The 22,942-nt window shown below is 34.7% G+C and overlaps 1 long non-coding RNA gene across 1 annotated transcript in view; it reads right to left on the bottom strand.

The window, feature by feature from the left end:
- LOC129136633 (uncharacterized) overlaps positions 1–22,942 on the bottom strand; it is a 384,752-nt gene that overhangs the window by 29,793 nt on the left and 332,017 nt on the right. Inside the window, exon 3 of the long non-coding RNA XR_008538451.2 lies at positions 8,203–8,734. This is a non-coding gene — a long non-coding RNA (uncharacterized LOC129136633). The remainder of the gene's footprint in view (positions 1–8,202; positions 8,735–22,942) is intronic.

Raw genomic sequence — 22,942 nt, 5'->3', positions numbered from 1 at the left:
AGTTACAGAGAATTAAACAAGCAATCACAGAAACCTTTGAAAGAAAGAAAATCCTAGTTAGAAAGCAAGATATGTCTTAATCCCAAGTAAACTGTCTTTTTGAAGTTCTCCTTGCCTTGATAAAACATTGTGATTCACTTTATAAAGTGTTTTAGTTATATTTAATGTAACCCCTTTGTTTTCAAAGCTGTTTTCTTAACTTCTTCCTTACAATAAAGATAAATTATTTTTATACTGCTCTTTGATGATCCATCAGTGATTGCTGAGGGATTTATATGTATAAAGTAGAGGTACTGAAGAAATGATCTTTACATTATGGGTAAAGCAAGATGTAATTATGTTGTCACTTATATTTTGAGACTTCTTATAAGAATGCATTAGATAAATGCAGAGAAAACCTGTTTTTAAACTCTGAGACTGACATTCATTAGTGATGTTATTTACAGCAAAGGGAAAAATAACATAGCAGAATAATATATGAAATGCAATGCTCACACAAATTGTCCTCACTGTCCAGTGTGAAAGTATTAATTTTACAGTATCTTGGGGACCAGGCTGATGCTCCACACATAATCCATAGTGTGACAAATGTCCTTAGTAAACCACACTCCCAATTGAAAACCCATCACACCTAATACAGCAGAATGTCACTCAGTGCTCACTGGGTTGCCAAAAAGTGCTAGCAGGATTACCACTATATCACCTACCTTCCGCTGAGATGGGAGAAAGTAGACAATTCAAATTAGGTGTAAAGGAAAGCAGGAAGTATATAGTGCATTTTGATTCCAGTTATTTTGTTTGAATCTATGGGACATGTTGACTAAAATCTCATTCCATTCATTAATACGGTCCTGCTGTTGATAAATGTGAGACTTTTAAATCATATTAATTAGGATGCTAAGATTATCCTACAGTCAATAAGTAGTGGATGACTAAATGTTACATTGCAATCATTTACTCAAATTCCCATATTTTCTTTCACTTACATCCATGGATTATATACAGATCTATGGCAAATATGTGCCCAGTTTAAATGCTCACAAATATTATAACACCAGGAAAAGAATCTGTCGGTAAGAAATGTAGGTTTAATGAGAAAAAGTCCTAAGTCCAAAGGGGAAGGCGAAGTCTGTTCTGAACTTTAGGCAGCCCAGAGACCACAAGACACAAGGAAATACTACTGATAAGATGTACCTTCTTTTAAGAAAGTACAGCCAGACTTTTGTCATTTTTGGGAGACGGAAACTCTTAAAACTTTTGAATCATGGGTTAGTTCAATGAAGAGACAATCTCAGAATTCCTGATGTAGTAAAGGTAAGATATGAGGCAAAAAAGAAAAAAAAAAATTGTAGCACCAAAGAAAGGTTTATGGAAACCAGTTGTGTTACTAAGAAATGAAAGAACCTCAGGCAGTAACTCACATCTAGTCAAAGACATTGCCAAAATTTAAAAGAAAAGTAGTGAGTAGAAGAAAGAGGTGCTTAAAGGAGAAAAGTGGACAAGTATAATACTATTTATAGAACATACATTACTTGTAGGGCACTTATATGTATGTTGCAAGGTAACTTTTAAAGTTTGAATTTCCATTTTTCAACGATGTAGTGCTTCATAGATATTGTTTCAAAAAGGGATATGGCAGCAGAAATGAGACAAAAAAAGCAGTTCCCTTTTTTTTTTGGCAGTGGAGAGGGCATGTTTAAAAGCCTAGACACATAGGGTTACAGATATAATCTTGATATTGATAAAAGATATAGGATAAAATTGCTAAAGTGAGACAACTCTCCCTTCTACCTTCCTCCATCACACTACATCCCATCTCTCTAATACTATGTCTGGGATAGGAAATAAAGTATGTAGAGGGTAAAAGATGAGATATTAGATACTTTTTACTTCTAGGTAAAGTGTTATACTCTCGGCACTATGGACTGTGCCTGGCAAGGCAGCAGCAATTCCGTATAAATGTACGCAGATTAAGATGTGAAGAACTGGCACGGTGACTCGTGTCTATAACCCCACCACTTCGGGAGGCCAAGGCAGGAGGATCACTTCAGCTCATGAGTTCAAGACCAGCCTGGGCAACAAAGTGAGACCCTGTCTCATAAAAAATATATTTAAAAAAATTAGTCAGGCACAGTGGCACACACCTGTAGTACCAGCTACTTGGAAGGCTGAGGTGAGAGGATCGTTTGAGCCCAGGAGTTCGAGGTTGCACTGAGCTATGTTGTATGACTGCACCACTACACTCTAGCCTGAGTAACAGACTGATGTCCTGTTTTTTTTGTTTGTTTTATAAAAATAAAAAAGAGCAGAAGGAACTTGTACTTCCTTCTTTATAGAGTTTTGGGTAGACAATCTATCTAAATTTATATCTATATACCTAGATATAGATATAATACAAAATGAATGCATGATGAGGTGATGGCTCATAATGTGGCCTTAGATGGTCCTAATATACCAGGAGTATCATGATTTACATTAATAGAATAAGTAGAATTAATAGTAAGAGCTATGCAATCTAAGAGTAGAAGAGACATCAAGGACAATTAAGGATCTGATGTTATGCTGGTGCAAAAGTAATTGTGGGGTTACTAATTACTATTAATAGCAAAAACCACAATTACTTTTGCACCAACCTAATAGAACTGTGGTCTATGAATTGATACAGTGTAAATCCCTGGAAAATTAAACAGGAACTTGGGAAAAGGCTAGACATAAACTAACTGAGATTATATACTATCATTTTAGTGGAATAAAGATGTTTGTATAAATTCACTTTTGTACACTGGAGTTTGTAACTGAAATTCATACTATGTATGTATCACCTGATTTAACTCTCTAATACAGCTACAAAGTGTCTCATTTAACAGATGGAAAAAAATAGATTAGAAAGGAAGCTAATCATTTGAATTCACATAGTTAAGATGTGACAGACCCAGGATACAGAAAGATTTATCTTACCTAAAGTTAGCAATATTTTCTGTTGTTTTTTTTCTGTCCACTGTAAAATTATCTCTATATCAAAAACGTACAAACGTAGGTTGATGTAATGCTTTCATTCTTCAAAGAACATGTTTTTATTCTTTGAAGAACCTGGGCATATATACACTATATATATATATATATATACACACACCATATATAATATATATACACACACACCATATATATATATATATACACACACACACACCATATATATACTATATATATATCATATACATATACACCATATATATGCCACATATATAATATATACATCTATATACCATATATATATATAGATATGGTAGATATTAGAAATGAAATTCAATATATGATGTGAGTTTAAGGAAGCCTAGCTTTCTAAACTCAAAATTTACGTAGTTTAATTTGGAGTATGAGTCTCATTTATAATATACATTTTATTAAAGCATGTTGATTCTTTCTAGACATAATTTTTAAATTAAAATGTAGAAGAGTGAGTGGTTCAACTTTCAGTTCTCAGGTTGTTCATCCACAAAATAGAGAGATAGGGCTAGATAAATTCTAAGTTCTGTTTAGCACTACATTGTATGATTGTTAAATGAATAATTAAGAAAATTAATTAATGGATAAAGTATAGTAAGACCATGCCACACTATGGTCTTAATGCGCAGTAAAGGAATTAGCCTAACTTCACAGGGTCTCAAAATACTATCTAAATGATATTCCAATAGAAACTAATATTTTGCGTGTTTTCCCTAAGATTGCAAGTATATGGAAATGTTTCTTATCCCTTTTAACCATAGCTGGTATTCCCATATATTAATATATTATAATTCATTCAACGAGTCCTGCCACATTGACCGACTTTTAGGATGCATTCAGTCTTTTGCTATTACAAATAATGGCACAAAGATGAGCCTCACACAAATATCATTTTGTATTTTTGCCAATCGTGTATTTTGAATACATTTCTATTAGTTAAGATTACTGGACTAAAAGCTTAAAAACATACTTTTTATATGTTGGTGTTTAGAAAAATTTGTAGTTGTGTTGTAATTGGTTCATTTACATCAATATGTTGTGAGTTGTATATCTGTTATTTTGTTACCTAACATGAAAAATAATAAAATAAGCCCTTTTTTTTATCCCTTTCCTCTCCCAAACTTCAAATTAAAAGTGATATAACTATACTCTCATTGAAAACCTACGTAGTTAGTCAGCAAACTTATTCTAGTTTCCAAATACTGTTCTCTGTCCACCCTCCCTCCCACCCCTCAAGGCTGTTATTTGTACTATACACAGTTAAAAAACAATAACAAACATTTCTATACCACTAAAGTGGAGTAATCTACCGCACATTTTATTAGGTAAAAATAGCAGGTGGTAAATATTGTTTCTGGTAGTCTACCTTTTGAGTAATGAAAGGGGATTTGAAATGCTTATCTGAAAAGAGATGGAATAGTAAACAAAAAATCATTAATAATTGACCCTTCAGTGTGAAAGGTGCAGAGTAAAAACAATGCTTCTGTGAATGTAAATTGTTTCAGAGTTTTCATTTTGTTTATGTAAATGCATTTTGTAACTTAGGAAGAAACAAAGTTAAACCAAAGTTGTGGGAAAATTCATAAAAAAACCATACTGAATCAAAACATCTTATTGTTTATGAAGTTGATGGTATTTCAACAAAATAGAAAAACATTATTTCAAGTAATTCTAATACACAGCATTTTTTCAGTAGCTTTACTGATGTATAATTTACCTAAAATAATACTCACCCATTTTAAAATTAAATGTAGATTTTTATCATTTTTGGTATATGTACATAGTCATGTAACCCCACCACAGTGAATACATACACTATTGCCAACTCAAAAAATTCTCCTGAGTTTTTTACAAGCCTCAATTCTGTCACTTTGCCTTTCATATAATTTTATGTAAATATATTAATCAGTATGTTATCTTTTGTTTTCTTTTTTCATTTAGCATGATGTTTTAGTTTTATAAAGTTTAATTTTAATTTTTTTGGTCTAGCTTATGCTTTTTGCATCCTATCTATTGAATATTTATTTAAGTTATAATCAAGATTTTCTTCTATGCCTTATTTTAAAAATTTTATTATTCCAGCTCATACATTTACGTATATGATCCATTTTTATTTTTTTTGTTTTTATATTGTTTGAGGTACAGATTGACATTACTTTTTTTTGACAGGTAGATTTAATTGTTTTGGCACTATTTACTGGATAGGCTATTTTTTCTCCATTTAAATACCTTGTCATTTTCGTTGAAAATTATTTGCCCTTGTATGTGTGATTCTATTTCTGGGCTCTATTTTGTTCCACTGATTTATATATCTATCATTATATGAATACCAAACTTTGATTTCTGGAACTTTAGAATATGTCTTGAAATATGGCAATGTTAATTCTCCAAATTGTTGCTCTTTTTCAAAATTGTTTTGGCTATTCTAGGTCCTTTGCATTTCCAGATAAATTTTAGAATAAAGTACTCAATTTCTATGAAAAGGCCTGCTGTGTTTTTATTGAGATTGTATTGAGTCTGTTAATCAATATTGGCACACTGGCCATATTGACAATATTGATTCTTCTTATTAATGAACATTTTATATAATTCCAACTGTTTACATTGTTTTGATATATTAGTTTTCATTGTACAAATCTTGTACACCTTGTATTAAATGTAATCTTACATGCTTTATATTTTCCATGGTATTGTACATGGTATTTATTTAAATGTTATTTCCCAATTTTTTGTAGCTAATATTTTGACTTTGTACCTTGTGACTTTGCTTAATTGACTCCTTAGTTCTAGTACGTATCTTATAGAATAATTTGAGCATTCTATGTAAGTGATTATGCTATCTGTGAATAAATAAAATTTTACTTATTTTCAAGTCTATAGACTAGTTATTTCTTTTTATTTTATTATTTCATTGGCTAAGTCTTCTCCTAAAATGCTGAATAGAAGTGGTGATCTTATTTTATCTTAAATAGAAGGCATTCAATATTACAGCATTAAGTATAATATTAGCTGTAGGCTCTTTATAGAGGCCCTCTATTAGACTGAGCAAATACTCTTCTTTTTCTAGTTTGCTGATAGTTTATTATCACGGATGAGTCCGTCTTTTTTCTGTATCTAAGTGATTGTATAATTTTGTTTCTCTTTATCCTATTGTTCTGTTAAGCTACTTTGCATTCATTGGATTAGCCCCACTTGTTCCTGATGTATTACTGTTTTATACATTGCTAGATTAAATTTGCTAATATTGTTGAAGAATGTTTACATATAGGATATGAAGTATGCTGGGCTTCTTGGTATTACACTACAGGTCTCTGGAGCTTCAGTATCTTATTCTTCTGTTTTCATACTGGATATTTCAATGGGTCTATTAATTTCATTGATTCTTTTGCTCACTTCAATCTGCTTTTGAGTCAATCTAATAAATTTTTTATTTTAGATATTATAGTTTTCAGCTCTAGAATCTTTAGTTTTATATAATTTCCATTTTCTACATAAATTCTTTATTAATAAAATAATTTAAAGTATATTTATATTACATACTGTGAGCTCTTTGTTTAATAAATCCAATACATGGGGCCCATGTCTATTGACTGCCTTCTCCCTTACCCCACTCCCAAAGATGTATTACACTTTTGTTTTATTACATGTCCTATTTGAACACTGAACATTAGACTTATATATTATAATACCTTTGGAATTAGTGTGTATATATACACAAACATATGCACATATATACATATATATATTATATATATATATAACTTTTTTTCTATTAGAAAGTTAACTTGCCTGGAGCCACACATGGCAATCTGCAGCAGCTAATATCTCTGACAAATTTTTGGCATTTTTGCTGCTATTTTTCTTACCTGGCCCCTGAAGTCTTCCTTCTGCCTATGTAGTTGAGAAATTGATCAATTATTTAGGTAGAGCTGTACTCTGAGGTTCATGTGATTGTATCCATGATCCCCTTATTTCCAGAGTCCCTTCACTAAATTTCCAGTTGTTCTTCCACCTCCAATTTCTGGTCTTTATCACCTCAAGACATCAAAGTTTCCACTATTTTTCAATTCAAATCTAATGATAATTGGGGTAGTATTCTCTGCAGTTTGGGGAAAAAGCTCAGTCCAGCATGCCGCCAATTCACAAATCTCATAGAGGCCAGCAACTTTGCTCCTCCTCACCCTCAGAAGCAAATTACCTTTGCTTGGGATGGGTCAGGAAGCTTTCCTATCCTTTTTCAAGTAGCTTAACCTTGTTTCCTATAAAAAAGGAATTGTGAAGTAGGAGCGATTTTGTGCTTGTGTACCAATGAGGGTACCCTCTCATTAGTGCAGACTGTCTCTGATCCTTCTCTGAACCATCTGATGGAGGTCTTTAGAAAATACCTGTAATTGTGGACTCCTCTCATGTCTAAGGTTCCCAAGGATTGTAAACTCATGCAGACTCACACTCAAGAATCCACGGACATTTGTAGCTGTGTTCTTCCTTAACTACTCATATGATAACCAGCATTTTCTCCTAATCTCTGGAAAAACTAATACTATTCCTGTGCTGCCTTTCCTCTGAATAGCTCATTAAACATTTGAATTTAGTTTACTTGGCTGCCTTGGGACTTCAGATCTCTGATAGATTCCAAAAAAGTTATGGTTTTGTACATCATCTAGACTTTCCCTGTGTAATGAAAGCAATAACATTTTTTTTCAAATCCTTAAGCAGAAGCAGAATTGATCATCTTTTTAAAAAACTTTACCAGATTTTCCATGTCAGCTGTGGAAGAAATTACCCAATTTCTTCAAATCACTAATGACAAAATTCTTGTCTGCCAAACACAGGATTTTGACCATAATCCTTACAATTAAGAGAAAAAGAAAGAAAGAGAAATATCATGAACTATATTCGGTAGTCTTACTATTGGTAATAATATTGGTAATGCTATATTGAACCTAATACAGGAATATTGTATAATAAAGCAAATATGTCAATGCTGATAGTGGTAGGAGGCAGGCGAATTTCTAGGCAGGCAGGAAAGGCTCCTCAGTGAAACTCCCCACCTTCAAGCTGAGGACAATCTAAGGCCTGCAAACCAAGCTGCCAGTTCCGGATAGAATCAACAGACTGAAGTGAGGACTCTCACTCCCATTTGGTGCACTTCCTCCCAATTGGTCCTTAGCTTTCACCTATTTTAGATATACCTACCTTTCTTTGATTGGCCATGGGCGGAGTCTTCATTTGTATAGAGTGAAATGTCACTCCAGTCCCTGATTGATTGAAGGCCAGTCTTCACTTCTGTCTCCAGTTTATTCTTTGCTCTACTGTGTCTCTTTCTGAGTGGTGCTTTTTCCAAAATGGCCTGCATACCAATCAGTACACTACTTCTTCCTCCCGGTTCATGAAAACCCTGAACTTAGCCCCACAGCTGGCAACCCTTTTTAGGGTCCCCTCTATTCTGAGAGCTTTTTCTGTTGCTTAATAACTCCTACTCTGCCTTACTCACTCTCTGGTGTTTGAGTGCCTTATTCTTCTTGGTGGTGGGACAAGAACTCAGATCTTGCCAAATTGTGGGAGTACAGGAACTGTAGCGCTCCAGCTTGCCAAACTGCTGGTGGTGGGAGTAAAAGGGCTGTTTTACTTTCTTGCGCTTGCTGGAAGTCATCACTGGGAACCACTCCCTCCGAACATCAGAAGTAGGGAAGTCGCAACAATGCTACTAAGAACGAATACTTCTAACCTAAAAAAAATAGATAAGGAAAAAAGAAAGAAATTAACTCAAAACACCATAATTTGAAATTTGAATTAGAAGTAATAGCATGAAACTTTGATTTGTTATGCATTTACTAGCTATATGCACTGAAGAGTCCTGGAAACAATGTTAATACTGCAGCAATAAACACACTAATGCCCAAATTCTGATCTCTAAAGACGTTTCTCAGGGCTCCATTGAAAATTGCTTGTTTCAAATATGTTGTAACAAAAATGCTAAATTAGCCTGGAAAATTGCTTTCTGCCAGAAAGCAAGGAGGGTTTCAGACTGTTTGGTTATGACCTGATTTGATGGTTTAAAATAGGATGATCTGAACATAAAAAAGAATGATAATTGAAATGCATGTACACATATCAAACACCTAAAATTCCATGTTTGTAATATATATTTATAATAAAAAGATTAAAAACTTTTTCATTGGAAGTTTCTAGAGCACAATTTAAACCACTACTGTGATGTCTTTTACTTTTCTTCTGTAATTTCCTTGAAATTCTATCATTGGGTACGTACTCTTGTATTATAATTATACGTCTGCAAATGTATTTTCTTATTAAATTGTGAGGCTCTGCAGAAAGGCAGCATGATTTAGTTATTATTATATACCCATTGCCTGTAGTAGTCCCTGATAGAATAAGCTCCCAAAGATATGATGATTAAAGCCAGTAGACGATTGATAATAAGACCACAATTCAATCATCATGGAAAGCAGTCTGATGATTCCTCAGAGCTAAAAACAGAACTACTATTTGACCCAGCAATGCCATTACCGGGTATATACTCAGAGGAATATAAATCATTCTACCATAAAGACACATGCACACTAATGTTCACTGTAACACCATTCACCATAGCAAAGAAATGGAATCAGCCTAAATGCCTATCAGTGACAGAGTGGATAAACAACATGTGGTACAGATATACCATGGAATACTGCACAGCCATAAAAATGAATGCGATCATATCTTTTGTGGGAAGACGGATGAACTAGAGGCCAGTATCCTTAGCAAAGTAGTGCATGAACAGAAAGCTGAATAATGCCTAAGTGGGAGCTAAATGATGAGAACACATGGACACAAAGAAGGGAATAGACACTGGGATCTTCTTGAGAGTGGAAGGTGGAGGAAGGAGAGGATCAGAAAAAACAACTATTGGGTATTAGGCTTAGTATCTGGGTAATGAAATAATCTATACAACAAACTCCTATGACATGAGTTTACCTATATACCAAACCTGCATATGTACCCCTCAACCTAAAATAAAATTTAAAAAGAGGCCATAAAAGGCCCCAAAGTGTACACATCATTGCCCTTTACTAACTTATGATTAGTAAAAAATTTTTGTTATGGTAATTTTGTGCCTCTGCTGTTTCTTCTCATGTGTAGAAAACAAATCATACAAAATGAAAAACTTGTAGACTCTTTTCAAGATGCCAGTAAAACTGCTCACATGGAAACATCATGCTCTAAGGGCCCCTGTGGTGCTAAGAAAAGATTCTCTCAGACTTCCATCTCAGAGCCTTGCTCCACTTCAGGTGTGTTCTGGCTCTACCTGGGGCACTGCAGCCTTCTATTGCTTTCTTTAGCACTCCACTTTGTTAATTTTTTTTTATTTCAATAGTTTTTGGGCACACAGGTGGTTTTTGGTTATGTGAATAAGTTGCTTAGTGGTGATTTCTGATATTTTACTGCACCTATCACCCGAGCAGTATACACCGTGATCAATATATGCTCTTTTATCCCTCACATTCCTCCCAACCTTCCCCATACCCCAAATTCCCAGAGTCCATGATATCATTCTTGTGCCTTGTGTCCTCATAGTTTAGCTAAGTGAGAACATACAATATTTGGTTTTTCATTTCTGAGTTACTTCACTTAGAATAATGGCCTCTAGTTCCATCCAAGTTGCTGCAAAAGACATTATTTCATTGCTTTTTATGGCTTAGAATTCCACGGTATACATGGTACATGGTATACATAGTACCACGTTTTATTTGTCTGCTCATTTGCTGATGGGCACTTGGTTCCACATCCTTGCAATTGCAAATTGTGCTGTTAAAAACTTGTGTGTGCATGTCTCTTTTTCACTTAATGATTTCTTTTCCTTTGGGTAGATACCCAGCAGTACCACTCCACTTTCTTTATCTCCACATTGGTTCCCAGGAACTCTGCTGCATAAGCTCTGCCATTGCCCCTGGTCTCTCAGACTGAATTATCATATCCTCATGTCTTGCCAAGTTCATTTTATTCACTTCTCCTCCAGACCTTTGCTCTCTACCAGATCTTCCATTCTATTATATGTACAACACCTCTTTGCAAATATAAAATTATTTCAAGTAGCAATATTTTCTTGAAGTATTGGAATCCAAGTTTTCAGGAACCACATGAGTCCCAATCACCAGGAGAGTAATGAAGACTGCATTTTTAACTCTCCTTTTCACAGCAAACTGTCTGCATTTTAAAGCAACAAACCACTTTCTCTAGCACTCCACTTGACCCTAGAGAGTGTCTTACTTTCCCTGGGTGCCTATTAAGAGACTGTGAGAAAGTTTCCATCACTCCCTCCTGAGAGCAGAGGGTGTTTTACTTCAAATGTGGGGAACACTGGTCTAGGCCCCAGTGTCTGCCCTATAGCCCTATATGCCTTTGTCTTGAACATATTGATGTTGGCCCAACTTCTCATGACTTTTAGAACATGTATTAAAAGTTGAACCCACAGAGTGGTCCTGAGATAAACCTAAGGAAATTGAATAGTTCTGAATTCTATAGTGAGTGGACTTGTATAACATAAATGGATAGAAATTGTTCCATTTACTGAGCCTCACTCGAAGTGGAATACATTTCTCAAGGATCATGCACTTAGAAGTTAAGAGCAAAGGCTCATGTTGATTTGTTTGAGTTCATTGTAGATACTGGATATTATTCCTTTATCAGATGTATAAATTGTGAAGATTTTTTTCCAACTCTGTGGGTTGTCTGTTTACTCTTCTGACTGTTCATTTTGCTGTGCAAAAACTCTTTAGTTTAATTAAGTCCCAGCAATTTATCTTTGTTTTTATTGCATTTGCTTTCGGGTTCTTGGTCATGAAATCCTTGCCTAACCCAATGTCTTTTCCAATGTTATCTTCTAGAATTTTTATAGTTTCAGGTCTTAGATTTAAGTCCTTAATCCATCTTGAGTTGATTTTTGTAAGAGGTAAGAGATGAGGATCCAGTTTCATTCTCCTACAGGTGGCTAGCCAATTATCCCAGCACCATTTGTTGAAAAGGGTGTTCTTTCCCCACTTTATGTTTTTGTCTGCTTTGTCAAAGATCAGTTGGCTGTAAGTACTTGGGTTTATTTCTGGGTTCTCTATTCTGTTACACTGGTCTACATGCCTATTTTTGTACCAATACCATGCTGTTTTGGTGACTATAACCTTATAGTATAGTTTGCAATCAGGTAATGTGATGCCTCCAGATTTGTTCTTTTTGCTTAGTCTTGCTTTGGCTTTGTGGGCTCTTTTTTGTTTCATATAACTTTTATCATTGTTATTTCTAATTCTGTGAAGAATGATGGTGGTATTTTGATGGGAATTGCATTCAATTTGTAGATTGCTTTTGGGAGTGTGGTCATTTTCACAATATTGATTCTACCCATCTATGAGAGTGGGATGTGTTTCCATTTGTTTGTATTGTCTATGATTTCTTTCAGCAGTATTTCATAGTTTTCCTTGTAGAAGTCTTTCACCTTCTTGGTTAGGTATATTCCTAAGTGTTTTTTTGTTTGTTTTGCAGCTATTGTAAAAGACATTCAGTTCCTGATTTGACTTTCAACTTGGTTGCTGTTGATATACAGAAGAGCTACTGATTTAAACTCAAATAAATCAACAAGAAAAAACGTACAATCTCATTAAAAAGTGGGCTAAGGATGTGAATAGACAATTCTCAAAAGTAGATATATGAATGGCCAACAAACATATGAATAAATGCTTAACATCACTAATAATCAGGAAAATGCACATTGAAACCACAATGCTATATCACCTTATTCCTGCAAGAATGGTCATAATCCAAAAATAAAATAATAGATGTTGGCTTGGCTGTGAACAGGGAACACTTCTACACTGCTGGTGGGAATGTAAACTAGTACAAACATTATGGAAAACAGTGTGGAGATTCCTTAAAGAACTAAAAGTAGGTGACCATTTAATCCAGCAATCCCACTACTGGGTATCTACCCAGAGGAAAAGAAGTCATACAAAAAAGATACTTGCACACACATGTTAATAGCAGCACAATTCACAATTGCAAAAATGTGGAAGTAACCCAAATGCCCATTAATCAACAAATGGATAAAGAAGCTGTGGGGTGTGTGTGTGTGTATGTATGTATATGCGTGTGTATATATATGATGGAATACTACTAAGCTATAAAAAGGAATAAGTTAATGGCATTCACAGCAACCCAGATGAGATTGGAATGGAAAACCAAACATCATATGTTTTCACTCATAAGCGGGAAATAAGCTATGAGGATAAAAAGGCATAAGAATGATATAATGGACTTTGGGGACTCAGGGGGAAAGGGTAGGGAGGGGTTGAGAGATAAAAGACTACAAAGAGCATGCAGTGCATACTGCCTGGGTTATGGCTGCACCAATATCTTAGAAATCACCACTAAAGAACTTACTCATGTAACCAAACACCACCTGTTTCCCAATAACCTATGAGGAGGAAAAAAACCTTAAAAAAAAAAAAAAAAGAGCAAAGGCTCAGATAAAAAAAAAATTCTTGCTTTTAATACAGCTCTGTCATTTGTTAACTTTGTGATTATTAGCAAGTTGTTATAACCTTACTGAGTCTCAGTTTCCTCATCCATAAATGTGGAGAGTGGGACCAAATAAAAGAATATATGTAAAGTGCTTTACCCAAGGTCTGATCCATGGTAAATATCCAATAAATACGTATGTATATTTTAGTTAAATTTTAAATGAGAGTAAAAAAACTGGATTTATTTATCTAAATAAACTTCTTAGACAGCAAGCATAAGACTCATAAGACTGGTTCTTATCTTGTGTTTCACAAGTATAATAGTGCAAAGAATAAGTAAAGTGAAACCTAAAAAAGATCCAATCCTAAACTAGTACTTTACAATTGGATAGTGTATGACTTATTAAGCTTACTAATACTTAGATCTCCTCACATGGCACAAAGAATGTAGTATCTTTCATAATTCAGAACTCATTTATTTTCTTGTTATTTTTGCATATGATCCACTATGAGAATGAAGAACTTGTTAAGTGAAGGCTGTGGAGTCAGCTTCACGGCATTCTGTCTGTGTAGATGCCAATGACTTCACAACTACAATGTTATTTTGAGCAGTGAAACAATTTATTAAAAATGAAGAAAAACATAAATGACTCCTGTAAAGAAATTAAATTAATGTTAGGTACTAGAACACAGATGTTCTGTGTGCCATACCTATGCAACCATGTCATTAAATCCAAATCTCTAATTAACAGACTCCTGTTTCTTGTTCAAATTTGAAATGATTCATTAAAACCATTTAGAAACAAGTATAACTCATGAAGAAAAAAAATGTTGACCTTTTCTCCACTTTAATTTTTTTCTACTTTGTTATTATTTTTAAAAATTGACTAGCTTACTGACTCAATGATTCAGAATTGAGACATATCTGACACTTCAAAGCCTGTCTCTCTTACTCATTAGCTTCACATCCTGTACCAACAAAAAATTGTGCAATAAAATCAGAAACACTAAATAATATTAAGTCATGAAAACGGTTGCCAAAACTTGGGAAAAGTAGTGCAATTAATTTTTGGAGAAAAGATGAACTAAGTTTAGACTTACACTGTTGCTCAGCTTCTACTTATAAAGAAACATTAACATTTTAATTTAATTAAGCAAATATTGTTGAACATCTATCTAATAGAGAAGTAACTGTATTTCAGTAGACAGAAAAAAAGGCTTCAAATAAGATAGAATTTATTCAAATTCTAATTCTGAAACTAACTTTGTAACTTTGGTAGTTAGCTTCTCTGAATTCCCTTTTGCTTACCCATGATAATAATAGTATTAAGACCAACATCAAGGACGAAGATAGCTGAACAGAACCCTCTAGCAATCATCCCATCTGCAGGAACACCAAATTGAACAACTATCCACACAAGAAAGCATCTTCATAAGAACCAAAAATCAGGTGAGTGATCACATTACCTGGTTTTAATATCATATCAAGGAGAGAGACATTGAAAAAAGTAAGAAAGACAGTCTTGTATCACCTATACTACTGCATCTCAAGGCAGCTTTGTGCCATGGAAGGGCAGGGTGGTGGGGAGAGAATCTGTGTGCTTGGGGAAGGGGAAGTAAAGCAATTGTGAGGTTTTGCATTGGAACTCAGGGGTGCCGCTTCACAGCAGAAAATAATACAAGGCAGAATTCAGCTAGTGGCCACAGAGGAAGCATGTAAGACCAGCCCTAGCCAGAGAAGAATTGCCCATCCCAGCATTCAGAACCTGAGTTCTGGCTAGCCCCGTCATCTAAGGCTAAAGTGCTCTGGGGTTCTAAATAATCTTGAAAGGCAGTCTAGGCCACAAGGAAAGCAATTCCTGGGCAACTCCTAGTGCTCAGCTAGGCTTGGACCCAATGGGCTTGGGGTGTATGTGATCCAGTGAGACACCATCTGGAGTAGCTAAGGGAGTCAGTTTATGACCCCATCCCAACTCTAGGCAATGAAGCTTGAAGTTCTGAGGGAGACCCTAGGCAATGAAGCTTGCAGTTCCTCTGCTTGAGAGAAGCAGAGGGAACAGTAAAGGGGATTTTGCCTTGGAACTTGGATACCAGCTCAGCCACACCAAAATAAAGCACCAGGCAGAGTCCTGAATCTCCCATTTCAGACCCTAGCTACTGGATGACATTTCTAGACCCACCCTGGGTCAGAAAGGAACATATTGCCTTGAAGGGAAGGACCCACATCTGGTAGGCTTCAACACCTGCTGACTAAAGAGCCATGGGCCTTGAATAAACATCCGTGGTAGCCAGGCAGGAGTCACCACAGGCCTTGGGTGAGATCCAGTACTGTGCTGGCTTCAGGTGTGACCAAGCACATTGCCAGCTGTGTTGGCCATGGGGAGAGAGTTCTTCTACTTGAGAAAAGGAGCAAGAAGAGTAAAAAGGACTTTGTCTTGCAACTTGGATACCAGCTGAGCCACAGTAAAATAAAGCATCACACAGACTCCTAAAATCCCTGATTGCAGGTCTTAGCTCCTGGATGGCATTTCTAGACCTGCCCTGGGTCAGAAGGGAACCTGTTATTATGAAAGGAGAGATGCAGGATTCATCGCCTGCTGATCAAAGACTGTTTCAGCCTTGAATAAACATCAGTTGTAGCCACACAACAGTCACCACTGGCCTGGGATGGTAGTGGCTGTGGGGAGAAACTTCTGCTTGAGGTAAGGAGAGAGAAGAGTAAAAAAGACTTTGTCTTGCAACTTGGGTGCCAGCTCAACCACAGTAAATTAAATCACCAAGTAGTTTCCTAAAATTCCTGATTACAGCTACTAGTTCCTAGATGGCATTTCTAGATGTACTCCAGTCCAGAAAGGAAACCAATAACCTGAAAGGAAAGACATGGGCCTGCCTAGATTCACCATCTGCTGACTAAAGAACTCTTAAGCATTGAATAACCGTCAGCAATAGCTACGTAATAGTTGTCACAGGCCTTGGGCAAGAACCAGTAATGTGCTGGCATTGGGTGTGACCCAGAACATTCTCAGTGGTGGTAGTCATAGGAGTGCTTGTGCCACTCTTTTCCCAACTCCAGGCAGCTCAGCATGGAGAAAGAGATGCTGTTTATTTGGGGGAAAGTAAGGGAAGGGAACAAGAGTCTCTGATAGACAATTGGGGAATTATCCTAGATTTCACCCGAGACTACAAAGGCAGCACACCTATGAGTCTGCAAGAGTCACCCAGTTATGGAGCTTGGGGTGTCACCTAATGCAGATACAGCTACAGTTCCCAAAGACTTAGATTACAACACTCAATTCCCTTTGAATACTTGGAAAGTCTTCTCAAGAAAGATGGGTACACAGAAGCCTTGACTGCAAAGATTAAAATAAATACCTAACTCTTTTATGACAAGACACTGATGCACATCCACAGGCTCGAGACCACTCAGGAAAATTTGACCTCACCAAATGAGCTAAATAAGGTACCAGTGACCAATCCTGGAGTGACGGAGATATGTGACTTTTCACACAGAATATTTAAAATAGCTGCTTTGAGGAAGATCAGAAAAAATTAAGATAACAGAGAAGGAATTCAGAATCCTGTCAGATAGATTTAACAACGAGATTGAAATAATTTTAAAACTCAAGCAGAAATTTTGAAGCGAAAACATTTGATTGACAAAATGAAAAATGTATTAGAGTCTCTAGACAGCAGAAATGATCAAGCAGAAAGAATAGTGAGCTCAAAGATAGGATATTTGAAAATACACAGTCAGAGCAGATAAAATAAAAAAGAATTACAAAATGAAGCATGCCTACAAGATCTAGAAAATAGCCTCAAAAGGACAAATCTAAGAGTTATTGGCCTTAACAAGGAGATAGAGACAAAGATTTGGTTAGAAAGTTTATTCAAAGCAATAAATAACAAAACTGTAAAAACTTAAGAGAACAATATCTATATTTAAGTACAAGAAAGTTATGACACAACCAGCATATTTGACCCAAATAAGACTACCACAAGATGTTTAATAATCAAACTCCCAAAGGTCAAAAGAAACAAAGTTTCATACAAGTAGAAAGAGGAAAGAAACAACACATAAAGAATCTCCAGTGCATCCAGCAGCAGACTTCTCAGCGGAAACTTTATCAGAAGAGAGTGGCATGACATATTTAAAGTGCTGAAAAAAAAACCTTTTATCATAGGATATTATACCCATTAAAAATATCCTTCAAACATAAAGAAAGACTTTCCCAGGCATATAAAAGCTGACGAATTTTGTCAACATCAGATCTGTCCTAAAAGAAATTCTAAAGAAACTTCTTCAATCATAAAGAAAAGGACTTTAATGAGCAATAAGAAATTATCTCAAGGTACAAAACCCACTGGTAATAGTAAGAACACAGAATATTATAACACTGTAATTGTGGTGTGTAAACTACTTGCATCTTGAGTAGAAAGACTAAAAAATAAACCTAAAAAATAGTGACAATAATTTTCAGGACATAGACATATAATCAGATAGAAATAGAAACAACAAAAAGTTAAAAAGCAGGAAAGATGAGGTTAAAGTGGAGTTTTTATTGGTTTTCTTTGCTTGTTTGTTAGTTTCTTTATTTGTTTTTGGAATCAGAGTTTAGCTATCAGTTTAAAATAATGAATTATATGATGTTATTTGCAGTCCTCATCGTAAGCTGAAATAAAAAACCTATAATGAATTCACACACACAAAAAAGCAAGAAACTAAAACATCCCACCAGAGAATATTTCTTTCACAAAAGGGAAGACGGGAAGAAAGAAAGAAAGAAAGAAATGAAGGAAGGAAAGAAAGAAGAAAAGGCCATGCAAAAAGCAGAAAACAGATAACAAAATTGCAATAGTGAGTTTTTACTTATCAATAATAACGTTGAATGTAAATGGACTAAACTCTCCAATCAAAATACATAGGGTGGCTGACTGGGTTAAACAATGAAACACAAGACCCAACTATCTGTTGCCTACAAGAACCATACTTCACCTATAAAGACAAAAATACACTGAAAATAAGAAATGGAAAAAGATTTTCTGTGGTAATAGAAACCAAAAAAGAACAAGAGAAGCTATAATTTCATAAAATGAAATAGATTTGAAGACAAAAACTATAAGAAAAGACAAAAAGCATTATTATGTAAGGATAAAGGGGTCAATTCATCAAGAGTATATAAGAATTGTAAGTATATATGCACTCAACACTGGAGCACTCAGATATATAAGGCAAGTATTATTAAAGCTAAAAGAGAGACCCCAAAGCTATAATAGCTGGAGACTTCAATACCCCATTTTCAGCAATGGACAGACCATCTAGAGATAAAATCAACAAAGAAACATCAAACTTAAACTGCACTGTAGACCAAATGGAAAAAACAGATATTTACAGGACATTTTATTCAATGACACAGCACAACACACAGTTTTCTCCTCAGCACAAGGATGGTTCCTAATAATAGACTTATGTTAGGACACAAAACAAATCTTAAAAACTTAAAAAATAAAATCATTTCAAATATCTTCTGTGATCACAATGGAATAAAACTAGAAATAAAAAACAAGAGGAACTTTGGAAACTATACAACACATGGAAATCAAATCATATGCTCCAAAATGACCAGTAGGTCAGTAAAGAAATTTTTGAAAATTAAAAATTTATTTAATCAAACAAAAATGGAAACATTTCAAAACTCATGGGATAGAGCAATATTAAGAGGAAAGTTCATAGCAATAATTGCCTACATCGAAAAAGTAGGAAACTTTAAATAAACAACTTAATATCACATCTTAAAGAACTAGAAAAGCAAGAGCAAACCAAACCCAAAGTTAGTAGAATGAAAAAAATAAAGATCAGAGCAGAAATAAATTAAATTGAAACAAGAAATACAAAAGTCAATAAAATCAAAAGTTTTCTTAAAAGATAAACAAAGTTGACAAGCCTTTAGTCAGACCAAAAAAAAAGTGAGAGAGAGAGAAGATTCAAATAAATAAAATCAGAGAGGAAAAAGGATACATTAAAATTGATACAGCAGAAATTTGAAGGATCATTAGAGACTGTTATGAGCAACTATATGGCCATAAACTGGAAAAGCTAATCAGAAATGGATGAATTTCTAGACACATGCAACCTACCAGATTGAACCATAAAGAAACTGAAAGCCTAAATAGAACAATACAAGTAACAAGATTGAATGAGATTGAAGCCATAATAAAAAGTCTCTCAGCAAAGACAAGCCTGATACCTGATGGTTTTACTGCTGAATTTTGCAAAAAAATTAAAGAAGAACCAATACCAATTCTATTCAAACTATTCTGAAAAATAGAAGGAATGCTTCTAAACTCATTCTATCAGGCCAGTATTACCCTGATACCAAAACCAGACAAAGACACATCCAAAAAGAAAACTACAGGCCAATATCTCTGATAAACATTAATGAAAAAATTCTTCAACAAAATATTATCAAACTGAATTCAACTGTACATTAAAGTCATTCGTCATGGTCAAGTGGGACTCAGTGCAGGGATGCAAGGATGGTTTAACATATACAAATCAGTGAATGTGATACAATGTATCAACAGAATGAAGTACATAAACCATATAATCACTTCAATTGATGCTGAAAAAGCATTTGATAAAATTCAACATCCCTTCATGATAAAAATCCTCAAAAACTTGGGTATAGAAGGCACATACCCCAACATATTATGCCATACCATATATGGCGGACACACATTTAGTATCAAACTGAATGAGGAAAAACTGAAAACTGAAAAACTGAAAGACTTTCCTCTAAAATCTAGAGCATGATAAGAATGTCCACTTACACCACTGTTATCCAACATAGTATGAGAAGTCCTAGCTAGAGCAATTAGGCAAGAGAAATAAATAAAAGGCACACAAATTGGAAAGGAAGAAGTTAAATTTTCCTTGAATATATATATATATACACACACACATATATATATATACATATATATACACACATCTATATACACACACATATATATACACATATATATACACATATATATACACATATATATACACACACATATATACACATATATACACACACACATATATATACACATATATACACACATATATATACATATATATATATATACATATAAAAAACCTTATATTTGGAAAAAACTCCACCAAAAAACTATTAGAACCGATAAATTTAGTCAAGTTGCAGAATACAAAATCAACATATAAGAATCAGTAGCATTTCTATATGCCAACAATGAACAATGTGAAAAAGAAATCAATAAAGTAATCTTTTGTTGTCGTTGTTGTTGTTGTTGTTGTTGTGGAGATGGAGTTTTGCTCTTGCTGCCCAGACTGGAGTCTAATGGTGGGATCTCAGCTCACCACAACCTCTGCCTCCCAGGTTCAAGCAATTCTCCTGCCTCAGCCTCCCAAGTAGCTGAAATTACAGGCATGTGCCATCATGGTCGGCTAATTTTGTATTTTTAGTAGAGACGGGGTTTCTCCATGTTGGTCAGGCTGGTCTCAAACTCCTGACCTCAGGTGATTTGCCCACCTTGGCCTCCCAAAGTGCTGGGATTACAAGCATGAGCCACTGTGCCTGGCCTAAAGTAATCTTATTTACAATACAATAGCTACAAATAAAATAAAACACCTAGGAATGAACTTAAGCAAAGAAGTGAATTATCTCTACAATGAAAACTATAAAATATTGATGTAAAGAATTGAAAAAGACATTAAAGGAAAGACAGTCCATGTTCATGGATTGGAAGAATCAATATTGTTTAACTGTTCATACTACCCAAAGCAATCTACAGTCAACACAATCCTTATCAAGATACTAATGTCATTCTTCAGGAAAAAATAATTCTTATAGAAAAAATAATTCTAAAATTTATATGGAACCTCAAAAGATCCAGCATACCCAAAACCACTCTGGGCAAAATGACCAAAACTCGAGGAATCACATTATCTGACTGCAAATTATACAACACAAAATGGCATGGTACTGGCATAACATCAGACACATAGACCAATGGAACAGAAGAGCCAGCCCAGAAAGAAATCCACACAGCTACAGTGAACTTATTTTGACCAAAGCTGCCAAGAACATGCATTGGGGAAAGGACAGTCTTGTCAATAAGTAGTAATGGGAGAACTGTATATTCATATGCAGAAGAATGAAACTACATCCCTATCTCTTATAATATACAAAAATCAAATCAAAATGAATTAAAGGCTGAAATCTAAGACCTCAACTTATGAGACTACTACAAAAAAAATTGGGAAAAGTCTCCAGGACATTGGTCTGGTTAAGCATTTCTTGAGTAATATCCCACAAGCACAGGAAACCAAATCAAAAATGAACAAGTGAGATAACATCAAGTTAAAAACCTTCTGCACAGCAAAGAAAAACAATCAACAAGTGAAATGACAACCCATAGAATGGGAGAAAATTTTTACAAACTACCCATGTGACAAGGGATTAATTACCAGAGTATGTAAGGAGGTCAAATAGCTCAGTAGGATAAAATTTAATAACGTGATTAAAAATGAGTAAAAGATTTGAGTAAACATTTCTCAAAAGAAGACAGACAAATGTAAAACATGCATATAAAAAGATACTCAATATCATTGATCATTAGAGAACTGAAAATCAAAACTACAATAAGGTATCATCTCACTCCAGTTGAAATGGCTTTTATCTAAAAGACAAGCAATCACAAATGTTGGCAAGGATGTATAGAAAGAAAACCTTCATACATTTTGGTAGGAAGGTAAATTAGTACAGCCACCATGCAGAACAGTATGGAGGTTTCTCAGAAAACTAAAAATAGGATTACCATATCATCCAGCAATTTCACTGCTAGGTAGGTACCCAAAAGAAAGGAAATAAGTATATCAAACAGATATCTGCACTCCCATGTTTACCGTAGCATTATTATCAATAGCCAATATTTGAAACAGATGAATGAGTAAAGAAAATATGGTACATACACACAATGGAGTACTGTTTAGCCAGTAAAAAGAATGAGATCTTGTCATTTGCAACAACATGGATGGAACTGGAGGACGTTATGTTAAGTGAAACAAGCCAGGCATAGAAAGACAAACTTCACATGTTCTTACTCATCCATGGGAGCTAAACATTAAAATAATTGAACTTATGGAAGAAGAGAATACAATGATGCTTATCAGAGGTTGGAAGGGCAGTGGTGGGTGTGATGGTTAATGGGTACAAAAATATGGTTAGATAGAATGAATAAGAGCCAATATTTGACAGCACAACAGAGTGACGACAGTCTTTAAAATTTATTGTACATTTAAAAATAACTAGAAAAGTATAACTAAAATGTTTGTAACAAAAAGAAAGAATAAATGCTAGAGATGATAAATATCCCATTTACTCTTATGTGATTATTACACATTG

Source organism: Pan troglodytes, chromosome 10 (genome assembly GCF_028858775.2).
Source record: "Pan troglodytes isolate AG18354 chromosome 10, NHGRI_mPanTro3-v2.0_pri, whole genome shotgun sequence".
In the NCBI taxonomy this organism is placed as follows: domain Eukaryota; kingdom Metazoa; phylum Chordata; class Mammalia; order Primates; family Hominidae; genus Pan; species Pan troglodytes.
Note: the sequence above shows the minus strand (reverse complement) of the source record. Positions and strands in the feature narration are given on the sequence as shown.